Raw genomic sequence first — 15,896 nt, forward strand, 5'->3', positions numbered from 1 at the left:
TCAACAGGGCAGACAAAGTATGCCTGCGCCGGAGCCGCAGCGTGAAGACAAGAAGAGGACGTCATCCAATGAAGATGGGAGGCCACGGACCGGACCGCAATGCCCATCAGATCGGACTGCTCACCCAGGTGAGTATAATCTAACCTCTTTCTCATCTTTCAGGATACATCGATGGTTTATCTACATCATTCCAGAATGGCGTAGATAAGCCCCTGATGCTGGTGGGCTTAGCTCATCTTCGATTTTGGGGGTGACAGGTTCCCATTAAAAGTCCTCTTGGGATAATTTACACACAAAACAATGATCCATAATGAGGAGTTAAATACTCTCAAATACCCATTGACCAAATCCAAATAAAGTTAAATTACAAAATCAATACAAATGAGGACTATCTTCTGAGCTGATGCTACCAGCCCAACAGGGCCTGTGGAAAAATCAGTAAAACATACATAGAACACCCCTATGCGTGCAAGGTTACAATAAACCTATATGCAAAGCTTGTATTAATTCTATGCAATAAGGGCTGTGTGGAGTAAAGTCCTAGTGTACGGTGTTCCCAGTTAAAAATGATGGGACTGAGAACACTGCACATTTAAGGCCATGGACAAAAAATATAAAGACAGTGGTCCTGGTCCATACTCAGCCCTGACACAGTCAGATGGTCCCCCAATAAGAAGTCCGGTCTAGAGGGTACATGGACCAATTTGTGTCTACTTCTATGCAAGTTATCATTGCAAAATCCACAGAGTATGTGAATTTTTAATCAGGGTCATTTGAATATTTTGGTTGTCAATAAGATTTAAAAAGAAAGAACACGGTAGTTTGACAATAAATGGCTTCATCCAACCACTAACCATGAGTGGAGAGCAAGTTTTGGTGTTATCATTCATATTCTCTGGAAAAAAAGGCCAAGAAAGGTAAAATTCTGCCGGGGTATGTAAACTTTTGAGCAAAACTGTAAAGTATTTGATACAATGATGATGCAAGTTTTTACACCTGCAAAATAAGGAAAGGTCTGTAATTTTTATTGTAGGTACACTTCAACTGTGAGAGACAAAATCTTTTAAAAAATCCAGAAAATCACATTGTATGATTTTTACATAATTACTTAGCATTTTATAGCATTAAATAAGTATTTAATACAATGTAAAAACAGAATCTTTTGTTTGCAATTACAGAGGTCTGGCATTTCCTTTAGTTCTTGACAAAGTTTGCATATACTACAGCAGGGATTTTGGCCATCTCCTCCATACAGATCTTCGATTCGGGGCTGTTGCTGGGCAACATTGAGTTTCAGCTCCCTCCAAAGATTTTCTATTGGGTTCAGGTCTGGAGAATGGCTAGACCCCTCCAGGATCTTGAAATGCATCTGACGGAGCCACTCCTTTGTTGCCCTGGCTGTATATTTTGGGTCATTGTCATGCTGCAAGACCATGCCACAACACATCTTCAATGCACTTACTGAGGGAAAGAGGTTGTTGGCAAAAATCTTGCGATACATGACCCCATCCATTCTCCTTTCAATACAGTGCAGTCATCCTGCTCCCTTTGCAGAAAAGCATCCACAAAGTATGATGATTCCCTTACCACGCTTCACTGTTGGCCGGTATTCTTGGTGTTGTACTCATCCTTCTTCCTCCAAACAGGGCGAGTGGAGTTGATATCAAAAGGTTCTATTTTGGTCTCCTCTTGACCATACTGATGGTCATTGACAAACTTGTGCTGGCGTAAGCAGGGGGACATGCCCTGCAGGATTGCAATCCATGACGGCGTAGTGTGTTACTAACGGTAATGTTTGAGACTGGTCCCAGCTTTCTTCACGTCATTGTCCAGGTCCTCCCGTGTAGTTCTGTGCTGATTCCTGATCTTTCTCAGAATCATCCTTACCCCACAAGGCAAGATCTTCCATGGAGCCGCAGACTGAGGAAGACTGGCAGTCATTTTGCATTTCATTCATTTTCTAATAATTGTGCCAACAGTTGTTGCCTTATCTTAAGCTGCTTGCCTATTTATTGTCTTGTAGTCCATGCCAGCCTTGTACAGGTCTACAAGTTTTTCCCTGGTGACCTTAAACAGCTCTTTGGTCTTGGTGGAGATATTGGAGTATGATTGATTGAATGTGTGGACAGGTGTCTTTCATAAAGGTAACAAGTTCAAAGAGGTGTAATTAATACAGGGAATGAATGCAGAGTAGGAAGGTTTCTTAAATAAAAACTAACAGGTTTGTGAGAGCCAGAATTCTTGCTAGTTGGTAAGTGATCAAATACTTATTTCATGCAATAAAATGCAATATAATTATTTAAAAATCATACAATGTGATTTTCTGTTCTTTTATTTTTAGATTCTGTCCTTACAGTTGAAGTGTACCTACAATAAAAACTACAGACCTCTTCTTTCTTTGTAGGTGGGGAAACTTGCAAAATCAGCAGGGTATTAAATATTATTTTCCCCACTGTATTTGTAGAAATCACACTCTCTATATGACTTGGTACCCTCTCTTGATTTTATTATTGTGAACAAAGTGTAGTTGTGGTACTTCTAAACTAAAGGGCTCTGCACACAGTACACAGCCCAAAAAAAATTATAATATGGATCATCCATACACTCTTGAAGGCACACAATGGGGTGTTTCATTAAAAAAATTAAGAGCGTGTAGTTGTGGCACTTCTACACTCATAAAGGCTTTGGATTTAGTGCAAAGCCATAAAAAATATAAGGGGAGACATCCAGTCATCCATAGACCCTTGAAGACAACAACTGGCATGCCTCATTCACATATTTAGAAATTTTAAAATGATATACTCCTACACTCATAAAGGAAAAAATTGTAAGGAAGGTAATACAGTAATCCTCTTCAGGTGTCTGCTTCTTCTCCTTCCTCGCGAGGCTGGGGGAACTGCTGCATGGAGCCCTATTCTCAGATGCTTGGGCTTTAAGTGACTCAGCTTCAGGTAGTGTCAGAGCCCCCAACATGTAAAAATGGGTGACAGCCCCCTGTGTCATGTGCACCATCACCGGTGAGAACAGCAAGGACAGTGCAATTTCTTGGGGTGGTAGTAGCCCCATCTCGAGCCACCTTGAGGAGCCTCTCCCAGGCCTGTTCATTCTTCAAGAAGGATTCCTCCTGCTTTCTTCCTTCTTAGACCCCCCGCATACCAGTGCAGCGCCCATCCATTTTGAGGAATGTGACCCTGGTTCCAGCCATCAGCTCTTGCAGCCAAGTTTTCCTACTGCTCACTGGTTGAATGAGATGTGATGACGAATGACAAAACTCTTCTATGGACCCCCATCTCCACTGCCAGTCATTTGTAATGACCTCCCCCTTGGAGGCCGAATCTTAGTACCTTATGGTGGGCCCGCTGGCATATCTCCAGCCCTGGTTCTGGCTCGCCTTCTTCTCTCTTCCAAGCAGCCTAGGCCCCTTAATCCATTCACCAGTTGCTGGATCCTTGCTCTCCAATCCTCAGTCCGCAAGTACCCCAGTAGAGAAGGCTGCAGCCTGGTTTCAGGCCTTGGTGGTTCTGAGAAAGCAACAGGTTTAGGACCACAGGGTCTTCCACCGCTCCTATTGCACCAGCTTGGTCTGGCTCCGATATTCCTCCGGTCACCCCCTTCATAGTTTTGCGGGATTCTGCCCTCTTTGTTGCCTTCTTACACACTAATCATGCTACACTGGATTACTAATTCAATCCAGAAAAAAATTGAACGTCTTTTTGGAGGTTTGTATATGCTAAAAATGTAACACAATGCACGTGATATTCTATGGATGACTAATTGAATCCATAAAATTTTTTTAATTCTTTTGTGGAGTGTTATATATAACCAAACTGAAACACAAAGCATATAATACTCTATGGATTTAATCCATAAAAATTTTTGAAAGCTGTCTTGGAGTGTTATATAACCAAAATGTAAAACAGAGCACATAATTCTCTATGGATGAATAATTGAATCCAGAAAAATTTTTGAAAGCTTTATTGGAGTGTTATGCACCACCGAGAAGTAAAACAAAGCATGTAATTCTCTATGGATGACTAATTTAATCCAGAAAATTTTTTTAACGCTTTTTGGAGTGTTATATGTAAAATGTAAAACAAAGCACATAATACTCTATGGATGAATAATGGAATCCAGAATTTTTTAATGCGTTTTTGGAGTGTTATATACCACTAAATACTCTATGGATGACTAGTTTAATCCAGAAACATTTTTGAATGCTTTTTCGGAGTGTTATTTACCACTGAAATGTAAACATAGCACGTAATACTCCGTGGATGACAAATGTAACCTCTTTACACCCCATGGTGGTTTGCACGCTAATAACTAGACAAATTTTTACAATTCTGAACATTGTCACTTCATGAGGTAATTACTGTGGAATGCTTGAACGGATCCTGCTGGTTCTGGGAGTGTTTGTTCGTGACATATTGTACTTCATGATAGTGGTAACATTTCTTCAATGTGAATTGCGTTTAATTGTTAAAAAAATAGAAATTTGGTGAAAATTTGTTACATTTTGCAATTTTCAAACTTTGAATTATTATGCCTTTAAATCAGAGAGATATGTTACACAAAATAGTTAATCAATAACATTTCCGACATGTCTACTTTACATCAGCACAATTTTTGAAACTTTTTTTTCTGAGGAAGTTATAAGGGTTAAAAGTTGACCAGTGATTTCTCATTTTTCCAACAAATTTTACAAAACCATTTTTTAGGGACCACCTCAAAATTGAAGTGACTTTGAGGGACCTATAATACCCACAAGTGACACCATTCTAAAAACTGCATCTCTCAGGGTACTTAATTTGTTTTAATAATTTGCGGAAGCCATATCACGTTTGGAGAGCCCCTGATTTGCCTAAACAGTGGAACAATCCCCACAAGTGACCCAGTTTTGGAAACTAGACCCTCAATGAATTTATCTAGATGTGTGGTGAGTGCTTCAAATAAATTTATAACGTAGAGCCATGAAAGTAAAAAGTCACATTTTTTCCACAAAAATTATCTTTTAGCCCCATGTTTTTTTATTTTCACAAGGATAACAGGAAAAATTGCACCCAAAAAGTTGTGCAATTTCTCCTGAGTACGCTGATACCCCATATGTAAGGGAAAATGAGTGTTTGGGAGCATGAGAGAGCTCGAGATGGAGCACTCTTTGATGTTTTCAACGCAATATGCTACATGCTATAATATTTAAAATGGCTTATCCAAGATCCAAGTAATGGACAACAGTTTTAATAGAAGCTGCCCCGCTGACCAACTGACCACCATGGGTCTGACTTATATAACTTCAGTGACCCACTTTTGGCACTGTGGAAACATGTCTAGCTATACATTACTGAATAGTAAATGTAGCATTGTGATTAGTCAAAAGCATGGCCAACCATATAATGCATGAATATGCTGCACATTCCTAAAAGTGGCATGTAGATAGCAAGTGTCCTCATAACTAGGGATGAGCGGACCCATGGAAGTTTGGGTTCATCGGGTTCGACCAAACTTTAGTCCAAAGTTTGGTTCCAGTACCAGAATTGTACATTAACATTAACAGAACATTAACCAGAACTCTATAGAAGTCAATGGGGACCCGAACTTTGGTTCCTTTTCTTCTCCCCTAAACTTAAAATGGACTTACGGGAGAAATCCGTGTCCCAATATCAGCACTGAACACTTGGTTGGGTTTGCTCATCTCTACTCAATACACAATACAAAAGAAAACTTGCAACAAATCACAAAAGAAGTATGATTCTACTGATAAATACATGCTATGAAATGTTTCTTAATCCCATTTTGCATGGATGGATGGATATTCCAATATATAATGGATGGATAAATGGAAGATAGATAGATATGGGATCGATGGATAGATATGGGATAGATACAGTAGATATGGGATAGCTAGATAGATAGATAGATAGATATGGGATCGATAGATATCCTCCCCTTTTATGCATGGCTAGACATCCTCCACCGTCCTCCCACTTGTATACATGGCTCGGTGTCCTCACCCTTGTATGCATGGCTCGGTGTCCTCCCCCTTCTATGCATGGCTCGGCGTCCTCCCCCATCCCCCCTTTGTATGCATAGCTTGGCGTCCTCCCTGTCCTCCCCCTTGTATGCCTTGCTCTGCATCCTCCCCATCCTTTCCCATCCTCCGCATGTATCCATGGCTCGGCGTCCTCCCTTTGTATGCATTGCTCGGCGTCCTCCCCCATGTGTGCATGGCTTGGTGTCCTCCCCTGTTCTACTCACTCTCCTTGCGCGGTCGCTGCACATCACTGCATCTCTATTGTCCCGGCGCGGCAGCTCTTCCTGTGCTGAGCGGTCATGTGGTACTGCTTATTAAGGTAATGAATATGCGATAAACGCCTATGGGAGTGGAGACGTGTCCATATTCATTACCTTAATGAGCGGTACCACGTGACCGCTGAGCACAGGAAGAGCTGCCAGAATGCAGGGACATGCAGCGAAAGCGCAAGGAGGGTGAGCATGATGTCACAGCAACCAACTCATGCCACCGATCCCACTCCCCCTCCCCTGCTGGCTTTCTGGACAATGACTCATGTATAAGCCGTGGGGGGTGTTTTCAGCACAATAAATGTGCTGAAAATCTCGGCTTATACACAAGTATATACGGTAGCTAAATAATAGATAGATAAATAGATTGATTGATGGATAGCAATGGGCAAGAAGCATGTATTTTCTCATTTGCCAAAAACATTCTTTAAATGCACATATTCACCATTTAGCTACAGCTGTGAATGAAAATATTGTCACCTTAATTCATAAATCCATTAGAGTCATTAATTGAGTCCATAAGTGCAGATTAATTGATATGAAACAAAGAACCTGAATAGCTGCAAAGCATTAGCAGTTTGTGCTGTGCAAGTTTCACTCTTCGTAACTCGAAGGTAACGAAAGTAATTTTCACATATGCGTTGAGATAAAACTTTGTTACCTAAGACAACCTGCTTCTTCAGAGTGTTAATGTCTCAAAGCTAATTATGTGAAATAATGAGATTGACATTTTCTAGCTAGAGTGTTGACTAACCACTTTAACCATCTATAAATATTTTCCGTTACATTTAACAGAATATTTTATATTTACTGATTGGAAAAGAGTGATAATATTGATCATGTTGTGGCAACATTGTACATAATGTACCTACCCAGGAAAAGGGCTATATATGAAAAAGAAAACTAGAAAATCAATTCCAATTTACAGTTGTGGCCAAAAGTATTGACACCCCTGCAATTCTGTCAGATAATACTCTTCCTGAAAATGATTGCAAACACAAATTCTTTGGTATTATTATCTTCATTTAATTTGTCTTAAATGGAAAAACACAAAAGAGAATGAAGCAAAAAGGAAAACATTGATCATTTCACACAAAACTCCAAAAATGGGCCAGACAAAAGTATTGGCACCCTCAGCCTAATACTTGGTTGCACAACCTTTAGCCAAAATAACTGCGACCATCCACTTCCGGTAAGCATCAATGAGTTTCTTACAATGCACTGCTGGAATTTTAGACCATTCTTCTTTGGCAAACTGCTCCAGGTCCCTGATATTTGAAGGGTGCCTTCTCCAAACTGCCATTTTTAGATCTCTCCACAGGTGTTCTATGGGATTCAGGACTGGACTCATTGCTGGCCACCTTAGAAGTCTCCGGTGCTTTATCTCAAACCATTTTCTAGTGCTTTTTGAAGTGTGTTTTGGGTCATTGTCCTGCTGGAAAACCCATGACATCTGAGGGAGACCCAGCTTTCTCACACTGGGCCCTTCATTATGCTGCAAAATTTGTTGGTAGTCTTCAGACTTCATAATGCCATGCACACGGTCAAGCAGTCCAGTGCCAGAGGCAGCAAAGCAACCCCAAAACATCAGGGAACCTCCGCCATGTTTGACTGTAGGGACCGTGTTCTTTTCTTTGAATGCCTCTTTTTTTCTCCTGTAAACTCTATGTTGATGCCTTTGCCCAAAAAGCTCTACTTTTGTCTCATCTGACCAGAGAACATTCTTCCAAAACGTTTTAGGCTTTTTCAGGTAAGTTTTGGCAAACTCCAGCCTGGCTTTTTTATGTCTCGGGGTAAGAAGTGGGGTCTTCCTGGGTCTCCTACTATACAGTCTCTTTTCATTCAGACACCGACGGATAGTACTGGTTGACACTGTTGTACCCTAGGACTGCAGGGCAGCTTGAACTTGTTTGGATGTTAGTCGAGGTTCTTTATCCAACATCCGCACAATCTTGCGTTGAAATCTCTTGTCAATTTTTCTTTTCCGTCCACATCTAGGGAGGTTAGCTGCAGTGCCATGGGCTTTAAACTTCTTGATGACACTGCGCATGGCAGACACAGGAACATTCAGGTCTTTGGAGATGGACTTGTAGCCTTGAGATTGCTCATGCTTCCTCACAATTTGGTTTCTCAAGTCCTCAGACAGTTCTTTGGTCTTCTTTCTTTTCTCCATGCTCAATGTGGTACACACAAGTACACAGGACAGAGGTTGAGTCAACTTTAATCCATGTCTACTGGCTGCAAGTGTGATTTAGTTATTGCCAACACCTGTTAGGTGCCACAGGTAAGTTACAGGTGCTGTTAGTTACACAAATTAGAGAAGCATCACATGATTTTTTGAACAGTGCCAATACTTTTGTCCACCCCCTTTTTATGTTTGGTGTGGAATTATATCCAATTAGGCTTTAGGACAATTCTTTTTGTGTTTTTTCATTTAAGACAAATTAAATGAAGATAATAACAAAGAATTTGTGTTTGCAATCATTTTCAGGAAGAAAGTGAGTTTTATCTGACAGAATTGCAGGGGTGTCAATACTTTTGGCCACAACTGTATTTTCATCCTGTTACTAAGACATAAAGACTGCAATTCTGTGACATTCTATAGGCCCATGTCCTACCTTTGTGATGCTATGGACTTTATAAAGATTCACAATGGGGCATAAATACATTTATTTAAACATTTTATCTGAAGTTCCAGCTACAATCTCAAAGCCAGTGCCATTATGTGTGACTCATGTGCCAATTTTTTAAGAAGAGGGACCGCAGTAATGTGTGGGTGGTACTGTACACCAGAGTTAATAAACTATTGGGGGTTTTCTCACACAAATTTTAAACTCACTGATACAAGTTACCAATGGAAATGAACTAATAACATTTATCTTTACTGTTGAATCAAAGATAATTTTGTAAGAGACTCTTCTTAAACAGCAAAAACCTCCAGTGACTAGGGCAAATAAAAAAATATCCAAGGAAAATTTGCCTCTTTTCACAAGATTCCATTTTTTGTACAGTATCTGTATCCGATCCAAATAAAACTTGTCTAGAGATGAGTAAATTTATTCGAGTAGAATTTATTTCTTCTCTAGTTTTTTAAACAAAATTCCATAGAAAGGAGACCAGCTGCAACTGTTATTTTGCATAACTGTACAGTGGTGGTAAAAGGTCAAAAACAAAAACCCCACAATATTTAAAGGGACTCTGTCACCTGAATTTGGTGGGACTGGTTTTGGGTCATATGGGCGGAGTTTTCGGGTGTTTGATTCACCCTTTCCTTACCCGCTGGCTGCATGCTGGCTGCAATATTGGATTGAAGTTCATTCTCTGTCCTCCATAGTACACGCCTGCGCAAGGCAAGATTGCTTTGCGCAGGCTTGTACTATTGAGGACAGAGAATGAACTTCAATCCAATATTGCAGCCAGCATGCAGCCAGCGGGTAAGGAAAGGGTGAATCAAACACCCGAAAACTCCGCCCATATGACCCAAAACCAGTCCCGCCAAATTCAGGTGACAGGTTCCCTTTAACACTCACCTGTCCCGGTACCTCTGCTTCCTCCAGAGCCCACTATCTGATCGGGAAGTCATGTGCCAGTGTCTTAAGTTTAAAACAGGACTTCCAGCCATGACCAGATGGTGGAGTCCACTGCGCATTGTAACACTGTGGAGTCACTATGTGAAATGATCTCCAATGTCTGGTCATGGATTGAAGTCCTTTTCTAAAGTGAAGACACCAGTGGGTGATTGCAGAAAGAAGAGACCCTGAGGACCATATGGTGGGCACCGGAGGCAGTGTGGATATAAGGACAGGTGAGCGGTGAGGAGATCCTAGAGCCTAATAGAAAACATTCAATTCGCCAAGAATAACTTTGCGGTCAATTTGTGGTCAAATTTTCAGAATTTGACTAATTTTAACTTTGTCATCTCTAGACTAGTCCAATTTGAGTGTACTCTGCTTGCCAAGAAAACATGTTTAGTATTTTTTAGATGTCCTCAGACAGGGACAAAAAAATGAGCGGAGGGAAAGGGACAAAAAAATGAAAAAACATATTATATTCCCCTGCCAATGGCTGTCCCCCGAGGGCCAATAAAGGGTAGCTAGAGCCCCAGGCGGCTTAACGTGCTTCAATTCTGAAGCACCTGATGTATCCTGTGACATATCACATGATGTTTTTGGGAGGTGATATGATAGGTCATGTGATGATCGCCCAGGTGCTCTGGTACACATCTGCAGATGCATGGAGACAGAGGGAACACAGCACCAATATTTTCCAGTTATGTGCAGCACTAAACATAAAAATAGAGGATACTATGTAACAAGAGGTAGTGCTCTTTTTAACAAGAGAGGATGCTATGTACAGCTATATAAATAACATGAGGGGTTGCTATGTAATAAGGGACAGCTCTATACATAACAAAAGAGGATGCTAAGTATTAAGGGAAAGCTCTATACATAAGAAAAGGTGATGCTTTGTAATAAGGCATGGCGCTATACAAAACAAGAGGGGACATCATGTAATAAGGGACAGCGCTATACATAACAAGAGAAAACACTATATGCTAAGGGACAGTGAGTCGCCCAGCCAGGGCAGTGGGATACTCGGTCCCGGGTCAGGTCGGCTATCAAAGGGGATGTTACGGTGGCTGCGACCCGGTCTGTGGCCCTGGGGCTCAACAGTAAAGGGGAACGGTCTTTAAAGGGGAAAATATTCAAAGTCTGTCGTGACGCCACTTGTGGTGTTCAGTCAGTAGTGGGACTGACGCTGCATTGAAGGGGTCCCCTGGGGGATGTTGTGGCAGCACGGGTGTTACACTTCCCACAGATGAAGCGGGGTCCCCAGGGGTCCTATGGTGTGTGGCTGAGATGGTGGTATGTGCCGATGAATAAATAGAGGAGACAGTTGTAACTCTTTACCTGGTTTATTGTAGTTTGCTGGCCACAGTCCAGGGCACCACGCACGGGTGATGGTGGTCGGGCTAGCTCAGAGGCAACGGAGAGTTCCCTTGTTCCAGTAGAGCTCTGTGAGCCTTTCCAACTAGCGCCTGCTGTAAATGAAGTCCCTGCTGCCTGAAGCTTTCTGCAGAGTCCTCTATTCCCCCTGTCCTGAGACAGGTACCTGCATGACGGGCAGCTTGAGCCTTTTTAAAGGGACTATATCATGCCCCGGGCTTCTCAGGTGCTGCTGCGTCTCAGGCGTGGTGTGGGCAGTTAACGTGTAGTGTCGTGCCCTCCGGTTCTGCCAAGTGTTTTACAGTTCCACTAAGGCCTTGGGCTCCCGGTACCCAGCTTCTGCGCTATGGCTCTGAGGGTGCCTGGTCACAGTTCCACAGTTCCCCTCTGAGCCCTTCCCTTCCAGCTACTCCACATTCAACCCTTCTAGGTTATCTGTCCTTCCAGAAGCTGCAGCTCCCTCGTGGCTACCAGGCTTCTCTGTCTGCACTCAGTTCCAGACTTCCTTCTACTTCAATGTCTCTCTCAGACTGTCCTAACTCCTCCTCCAGGTCAGCATATATTAAGCCTAGGGAAGCTCCCCTGAATCCGGGTCTTGAGCTCCCCCTCCTGGCCTGAATTCAGAATATATTGCATGTGTGTGCCTTACCTGGTGTAGAGAACTCCATTGCCTCTGAGCATGATATTACCCTCCCCGAAGGAAAAGCAACATCACTGCAGCAACCGGTTACCTGGGGTGTTGCAGCAGCACAAAGCATAAGTGAATTTTCTTTTACAAACAACAGTATTGTTCCTATCTCTCTGCAAGTAAATATGCATTTAAACTGAACGATAATCATGAACAAGCATTCTTAAAGATGCTCATTTCACAATAATCTTTCGGTATAAACAGGCTGCAAATCACCCAATGAACAAGCAGAACACTAATCGTAGCACGAGATCATCATTGATCTGTAAGAACCCGCACTGCTGAGAACTATGGCAGCCTAAGTACACTAAGCAATCTATTATAGATTGCTCAGAGCGTATCATTTACTGCGGTCTTCCTGTGTAAACCGGATATGAAAGGACCGCCGATCACTAAAGTTTACTGACAAGCAGTCATTTAGTGCTGCCAGTTGTCCATGTAATCGAACCCTTATAAAGTTTAGATACAAAATAAATATTTATATCCAATAATTTACCGCAGATGTCTCATCTGATTAGAACCATTTTCGTTGTTTCTCCATCTAGTCAAAATTTCATGACAAAATTCTAAGCTGTAACGCAATCACTGCGAAGTTTGCCGCACTGATCACCATGCCCTTGAAAATAAAAAGGTTACATATATACATCTGTTTCTCCCTGTAAAAAGTCCCCATATTGCACCACTAAATAAAAATATGCACCACACCATTAACCCCTTAGTGACAGAGCCAATTTGGTACTTAATGACCAGGCCAATTTTTGCAATTCTGACCACTGTCACTTTATGAGGTTATAACTCTGGAATGCTTCAACGGATCCCGCTGATTCTGAGATTGTTTTTTCGTGACATATTGTACTTCATGTTAGTGGTAACATTTCTTCGATATTACTTGCGATTATTTATGAAAAAAACGGAAATATGGCGAAAATTTTAAACATTTTGCAATTTTCAAACTTTGTATTTTTATGCCCTTAAATCAGAGAGATATGTCATGAAAAATAGTTAATAAACAACATTTCCCACATGTCTACTTTACATCAGCACAATTTTGGAAACAACATTTTTTTTTGTTAGGGAGTTATAAGGGTTAAAAGTTGATCAGCAATTTCTCATTTTTACAACACCATTTTTTTTAGGGACCACATCACATTTGAAGTCATTTTGAGGGGTCTATATGATAGAAAATAATGAAGTGTGACACCATTCTAAAAACTACACCCCTCAAGGTTCTCAAAACCACATTCAAGAAGTTTATTAACCCTTTACGTGCTTCACAGGAACTGAAACAATGTGGAAGGAAAAAATGAACATTTAACTTTTTTTTGCAAACATCTTAATTCAGAACCATTTTTTTATTTTCACAAGTGTAAAAACAGAAATGTAACCATAAATTTTGTTATGCAATTTCTCCTGAATACGCCAATACCCCATATGTGGGGGTAAACCGCTGTTAGGGCGCACCGCAGAACTTAGAAGTGAAGGAGCGCCGTTTGACTTTTTCAATGCAGAATTGGCTGGAATTGAGATCGGACGCCATGTCACGTTTAGAGAGCCCCTGATGTGCCTAAACAGTGGAAACTCCCCACAAATGACACAATTTTGGAAACTAGACCCCTTAAGGAACTTATCTAGATGTGTGGTGAGCACTTTGAACCCCCAAGTGCTTCACAGAAGTTTATAACGTAGAGCCGTGAAAATAAAAAATCGCTTTTGTTTACACAAAAATGATCTTTTCGCCCACAAATTCTTATTTTCACAAGGGTAACAGGAGAAATTAGACCACAAAAGTTGTTGTGCGATTTCTCCTGAATACGTCGATACCCCATATGTGAGGGTAAACCACTGTTTGGGCGCACCGCAGAGCTTGGAAGTGAAGGAGCGCCGTTTTACTTTTTCAATGTTGAATTGTCTGGAATTGAGATTGGACGCCATGTCGCTTTTGGAGAGCCCCTGATGTGCCTAAACAGTGGAAACCCCCCACAAGTGACACCATTTTGGAAACTAGACCCCTTAAGGAACTTATCTAGATGTATGGCGAGCACTTTGAACCCCCATGTGCTTCACAGAAGTTTATAACGTAGAGCCGTGAAAAAAAAAAATCGCATTTTTTCTACAAAAATGATCTTTTTGCCCACAAATTTTTATTTTCACAAGGGTAACAGGAGAAATTAGACCACAAAAGTTGTTGTGCAATTTCTCCTGAGTACGCTGATACCCAATATGTGGGGGTAAACAACTGTTAGGGCGCACCGCAGAGCTTGGAAGAGAAGGAGTGCCGTTTTACTTTTTCAATGTTGAATTGGCTGGAATTGAGATTGGACGCCATGTCGCGTTTGGAGAGCCCCTGATGTGCCTAAACAGTGGAACCCCCCACAAGTGACACCATTTTGGAAACTAGACCCCTTAAGGAACTTATCTAGATGTGTGGCGAGCACTTTGAACCCCCATGTGCTTCACAGAAGTTTATAACGTAGAGCCGTGAAAAAAAAAATCGCATTTTTTCTACAAAAATGATTTTTTGCCCACAAATTTTTATTTTCACAAGGCTAACAGGAGAAATTAGACCACTAAAGTTGTTGTGCAATTTCTCCTGAGTACATCGATACCCAATATGTGGGGATAAACCACTGTTTGGGCGCACCGCAGAGCTTGGAAGAGAAAGAGTGCCATTTTACTTTTTCAATGTAGAATTGGCTGGAATTGAGATCGGACGCCATGTCGCGTTTGGAGAGCCCCTGATGTGCCTAAACAGTAGAAATCCCCCACAAGTGACCCCATTTTGGAAACTAGACCCCCCATGGAACTTATCTAGATGTGTGGTGAGAACCTTGAATGCCCAAGTGCTTCACAGAAGTTTATAATGCAGAGCCGTGAAAATTAAAAAATATTTTTTTTTCCACAAAAAAGATTTTTTAGCCCCCAAATTTTTATTTTCACTAGGGTAACAAGAGAAATTGGACCCCAAAAGTTGTTGTCCAATTTGTCCTGAGTATGCTGGTACCCCATATGTGGGGGTAAACCACTGTTTGGGCGCACGGCAGAGCTCGGAAGGAAGGAGCGCCGTTTTGGAATGCAGACTTTGATAGAATGGTCTGCAGGTATTATGTTGCATTTGCAGAGCCCCTGATGTACCTAACCAGTAGAAACCCTCCACAAGTGACCCCATTTTGGAAACTAGACCCCCCAAGGAACTTATCTAGATGTGTGGTGAGAACTTTGAATGCCCAAGTGCTTCACAGAAGTTTAGAATGCAGAGTCGTGAAAATAAAAAATATTTTTTTTCCACAAAAAAGATATTGTAGCCCCCAAGTTTTTATTTTCACAAGGGTAACAGGAGAAATTGGACTGCAATAGTTGTTGTCCAATTTATCCCGAGTACGCTGATGCGCCATATGTGGGGGTAAACCACTGTTTGGGCGCACGGCAGAGCTCGGAAGGGAAGGAGCGCCTTTTTGGAATGCAGACTTTGATAGAATGGTCTGTGGGCATTATGTTGCGATTGCAGAGCCCCTGATGTACCTAAACTGTAGTAACCCCCCACAAGTGACCCCATTTTGGAAACTAGACCCCCCAAGGAACTTATCTAGATGTGTGGTGAGAACTTTGAATGCCCAAGTGCTTCACAGAAGTTTAGAATGCAGTCGTGAAAATAAAAAATATTTTTTTTTCACAAAAAAGATATTGTAGCCCCCAAGTTTTTATTTTCACAAGGGTAACAAGAGAAATTGGACCCCAGAAGTTGTTGTCCAATTTATCCCGAGTACGCTGATGCCCCATATGTGGGGGTAAACCACTGTTTGGGCGCACGGCAGAGCTCGGAAGGGAAGGAGCGCCTTTTTGGAATGCAGACTTTGATAGAATGGTCTGTGGGCATTATGTTGCGATTGCAGAGCCCCTGTTTTCCCTAACTGTAGTGACCCCCCACAAGTGACCCCATTTTGGAAACTAGACCCCCCAAGGAA

The sequence above is a fragment of the Ranitomeya imitator genome, chromosome 7 (genome assembly GCF_032444005.1).
Source record: "Ranitomeya imitator isolate aRanImi1 chromosome 7, aRanImi1.pri, whole genome shotgun sequence".
In the NCBI taxonomy this organism is placed as follows: Eukaryota; Metazoa; Chordata; class Amphibia; order Anura; family Dendrobatidae; genus Ranitomeya; species Ranitomeya imitator.